The following is a 5239-nucleotide window of genomic DNA, read 5'->3' as shown; positions in this document are numbered from 1 at the left end:
GACTCCCAATGATCAGCTTTGGCGGGTGGACAGCTCCCAGTGAGGAACTCCCAGGACACCCCTCCATGGAGCTCTCACCTGTGGGGCAGTGATAGGAAGCAACTGGATCTCAGGCTGTAGGCAGCTTGGGACTTGGGCAAGCGTGGGCATTCATACAACGGAAATGAGCTAAAGAAAGTTGCAGAATGGAAAATGTGAAAGGTGTTTGGGGGCTGCATATTGGCCAGTTTTCTTGGAACAGATGGTTTGTAGCAGGGAATATTGAAGTAAGGCTGGAAAGGGAGCTCAGAGTAGTATGAATAAAGCTTCTGGATGCCAAGCTAAGAATTGAACTCGAGGTCTTTAAGACCCAAAAATGTCTATGGCCATGCAACCCTGGACAAACCCCATCCTGTCTGATCTTGGAAGCTAAACAGGGTTGGGCCTGGTTAGTACTTGGATGGGAGACCACCTAGGAAGACCAGGTGCTGTAGGAGTAAAAAATAAAAAATAAGAGATTGTAAGCTGGCGAGTTTCTTCCAATCCATGAGGTCAACCAAGGGTTGCCTAAATAAATAAATAAGTAAATAATAAAATAAACAGTGAGGAAATTTACTTAAAAAAAAAAACAACAACAAAAAACCCAAAGATACAACAGAACTGATCCTCAACTTCTAAATACTGTAAAGAAATAAAATGCTGGGAGAAGAAAGGGGGCATTGACTACTGACATCCAGTTCCCTCTTCTAGCTGCTGGAACTTTCTGCACAATTTTGTAGTGAGGCTATTTGGGAAGGAAAGAGTGTGTGAACTCAATTCTCCTTACATATGGGGCAAAGCCACATTTCACTAAGTTTATATAACCATAGATTCTGCAGGCGAGAAAGGGCCTTCAAGTCCTTATACTCCATGCCCTCATCCATTGTTTAAAACCCTGCAAACTCCAATAACAAGGCATCCAGCCTAGGTTTGAATTTTTCCAGTGTCGGGTGACTGGGTCTCTGCTTCTCAGAGCAAACTGTAACCTTCATCCATTTTAGTTAGTTCAGCCTCCTGGGGGTGATGCAGAGCACCTCCCATCCCTTTCCCACAGACAGCCAGGTCCCCCCCCGATTTTCTCTCCTGTTTTCCCTTCTCCTTTCCAGGTGAACATCCCCAGGTCCTTGACACCTTTTCCCATGCGACACGACTTTGAGTCTCCTCTCATTCTCACTGCTGTCTTTGTCATATCTTTTTTTTTTAATTATAAAGAATAATGTTTTATAGGTAAGGACTGGAAGACACATTTATATAATTAAAAAAATTTTTTATGAGATATAATAAAATTAACCATAAAATTAACCCATTGGAATGTGAAATTCAAACGCTTCCATTCCCTAAAAGGTTCCGTTGTGCTGATTTACTGATTTACAGTCACCCGCCCCTAGCCCCCCACCCCCGTTCCCAGACTCAGCTCTAGGCAACCACCGATCTACTTTCTGCCTCTATAGTTTTAGGGTTTTTTTTTTTTTAGAGTTGCTTTTTATATAAAAACTTTTTTCTTATCAGCCATCTGAGACTCCATGTATCATAGAACATTTCTTTAAGATGGCTTTTTCTTAGGATTTTTGCTTATAGATGCAGACAGGGTTAAAAATTCATGAATGATTGCTCCATAATGAGCTATTATATAATTTATCTTCCTAATTGCTAAAGAATCATCCAAACAGTACCACCAGAGGCTCTCCCAAAATATCCCCTGGAGCTACTGTCTGAATATAGAGTACTGAATGGGCCATTGATCCAGCCCGGCTGGCACTTCATAAGATTTTGGTGCCTGGGGGTCATGGAATAAGGACGAGGGAGCACACAGGGCCCTCTCTGCTCTCCTCAGGCCTCTCCCAGAACCTCCAAGCTCAATCCTGCCTTTGTTTACATTCTCTTCCCTGTAAGGAAAGCCTTCCCTCCTCTCCCCTACCCTGAGATCCAGCCCTGGTCTCTGATGCCTTCACTGACCACACACTGGAAAAGATCTTTGTGTTCAAACACCACATATTTCACGACGCTGTATGAACGGCTGGAGAGTGGGGACCGTGTCATTAAACCTCCCTCAGAGCTCCTTTGGCTTTAGATGAATGGGCTGCCCTGACTCCTGGCCCCTGATTTCTCCCTCCTTTGAGCCCCTCCAGGTCTTTGCGCTTTTATTATTTTCTGCCTTACTCATAGTCCTTTGAGTGCCTTATTATGTTGTGGGTGTCCTGTGGGCGGTAGCTTACTCACCATTAAGTCCCCTTCAGGGTGTGACACAGTGCCTTGTACATGATAATAACAATAAAGTAACGACCACCAACCTTTGCATATCACTTTGCAGTTCCCAAAGTGCTTTCATATCCATTTTGCAATTTGACCCCATGGCAATCCTGCGATAAAGGTACGATTATTATACTCCTTTTACGGACAAGAAACCAGTGCCCAGCGTCCTTGCTTCTAAGATATTCTGATGCAAAGTGCCAGCACTCTGCTACACCATCCTACAGCTCAATAAATCTTTGTTGAATTGATTTAATGTTAGTTGATTGGTCTTGTTGATATGGATAAGGTACAAGAAGTAAGGAGCAGGGTTGGGTTGTTCTTTGTTGTAGCTTTTGTTGCTGTTCATGTATTCATTATCTATTAGTCCATTTATTCATTCAACAGACAAATACTGAGGATCAGCTACGTGATTCCAGTGTCAGGCATCAGTTAAGCACCAGGAATGCTCAAAAACTTTTAGATGCTTCTCTCAAGTTGCCCACCACATTGTGAGGGAGACGCACAAGTAAACCAACAATTGAAATATAAAACTATATAGTGTTAGGGCTGTGGGAACCTGGAGGAGGCCTTGAAATCAGCCTGAGGGTGTCGGCGACTCTTTCTCAGCAAAGGCATCTCCTGAACAGTCTCGAAGGGCTGGCAGGGTTAGCCAGGGTTTTCTCAAGAGAGAAGCCCCAGGCTTGATGAAGAAAGAACACCTCTGCAGACTGGAGGAGTCTGGGGGTCTGATTTGCTCTGGGACCTCTAAAAGTTTTAGCAGGGTAGGAGGCAGTGTAGACCAGTGACTAAGGGTTTTGATATCAGATGCATCTGAATTTGAATTCCACCTCTGTTAGTAATTAGCCATGTGATTTTGAACAAGTCACTTACTTACCTTTTTACTTAAACTCTTAGTTTCCTGATCTGTGAAATAGATAAAGTCTTCTCTTATAGACTCTTGGGAGGATTGTAAGCAAGAATGAAGATAAAGCACTCACACAGTGTCTCGCATGCTGGAAGAGTCAATAAATGAGAAGACGAGATTTCTTAGAAAGTTGTTTTGTCCTATGTGATATCGTTAAGAGATGGAATTAGCAAGAGCGGCTGGATGGACCAGCCACTACCTTCCCCCTCTGCTTCCTCTCAGAAATCAGCTCCCTCATCTCACAGGGCAGATGCAAAATGCCCATCTGAGGCCTGAAAATGCCTATGATAATGAAGAGAGGAGAAGGAGAGGTAGGAGAAATGATTAAAACATAGAAACACAGGCTGAAGCCCTGAATCAAAATAGAAAGCGTAAAATTGAGATTAAAGTGAATAAGAGTTGGGAGGAAAACTATAAAGTTCAGAAGCAAAATACTGCCTTTCTTCTGAATTTTGGGCAAGTTTTCATTAAGTCTCTCCTTAACCAAGAAAATCGATCCTGTGATTCTAACATTTGAGACCTCAGCTCCCCTGGTGCATTTTCTTCTGGATGGTTTACTATTCCCAGTTTGCAAAACACTTTCATATATAGTGTCTCATTTAAATCAGTAAGCCATGATTTTACGCTATTCTGAAAACAAGGCTGCTTCATGTCGCGGGTGAAGAAACAGACTTAGCTAACTGCTCTGATTCAAAGTAGACAAAGATCAAGAGCTTCCTGTAGAAATATCTCTTAGCTACCAAACAGGGCACTCAGGCCAGAATCCTATACAAGAAAATTCTTTGAATCAGTACAACGAAAGCCACAGGAATGTAAGCATGTCCCATCTATTGTTGCTGAGTTTATGGCTCTTTAAATACATGCTACCAAAGGCTGCAAAAGTAAACACAGCCTGCTTGGGAAGCACCGGATCACCCAGGAAAGCACTTGACTGCAAGTGTGAAAAACCTATCTTGATCAGAAAGGTAGAAACGTCAAACCACTTTGGCTGGTTTTCAATGTGCTTTCTTGGCTTTATTTCAGTTAAAATATGTTCTCAGCTTTATCGAGATGTAATTGACATGTAACATTGTGTAAATTTAAGGTGTACAATGTGATGTTTTGGTGCACATACATATTGTGAAATATTTTCCACAATAAGGTGAGTTAACACATCCTTTAGCCCACATAATTACCATTTTTTGTTATGGTGAGAATATCAAAGCCCTATACTTACAGCAATTTTCAGGTATACAATCCAAAATATTTTTAAAAGAACAATTTATGGCTTAAAGAGTTTAAGAGACCCCCCCCTCCCCATAATACGGCCCAGTAGATACCCTATGAAACAATCTACTTACCGAAAACAGGTAAAATAGGACTTTTGCAGGTATACTTGATGTTTCTATTCCTGTGGCCCACACTATATGTGATATTCAGTGCCTCTAAAGCAGTTTACATGTTTATCTCATATAATTCTCGTGGTAAACCTATGAGGTGAGAATTTTTATCTCCATTTACAGATAAGGAAACTGAGGCCCAAAGAGACGGTGACTTCTCCGATGTCACAGAATGGGTCTGTGGCATTTAAACCGGTCCGATTTAAAACGAGGTCTGTTTTTCAAAGCTAGGCCCGTGCTCTTTCTTCTTCATCGTCTCCCAAGAATTTTAATTAGCTCTTAATTAGAAACTTTGTGTTACTCTCTTATTGTTTTTTGATTTTTCTCTGCCTTCAAGTCCACCTCTTTTTCACCACAAGCAATCACTATTCTAGGCACTTTTTAAATGCTAACTTATGAGATTGCTTTTATTTTTATTCTTTGTTTGTTTGCCTAGGTCACTGTAAATGAAATAGAAATACATTGAATAGATATAGAAGCTGATCAGTTCCACTCTCCTCCCCAAAACTAAACATTTTTAATGGATTTGTGGGTATTCTCCCAGATGTTTTTCTTAGCATGTGAAATTTTATGTTGAAGACAGATACAAATATATCATGTTCTTTCCATTTTACAGATGAGGAAACCGAGGTTCAAAGAGGTTAAGCGATAGCCCAAGATTAAACTGTAGGTGAGTGATAGAGCT

General features: G+C 41.3%; 1 pseudogene; it reads left to right on the top strand.

Moving 5' to 3' along the window:
• The first annotated feature begins 357 nt into the window (after positions 1-357).
• Positions 358-476, top strand: LOC120613561 (uncharacterized; annotated as a pseudogene).
• The last annotated feature ends 4763 nt before the right edge of the window (positions 477-5239 follow it).

This window comes from Pteropus medius, unplaced genomic scaffold (genome assembly GCF_902729225.1).
Source record: "Pteropus medius unplaced genomic scaffold, Ma_sr-lr_union100, whole genome shotgun sequence".
NCBI classification, from domain to species: Eukaryota; Metazoa; Chordata; class Mammalia; order Chiroptera; family Pteropodidae; genus Pteropus; species Pteropus medius.
Note: the sequence above shows the minus strand (reverse complement) of the source record. Positions and strands in the feature narration are given on the sequence as shown.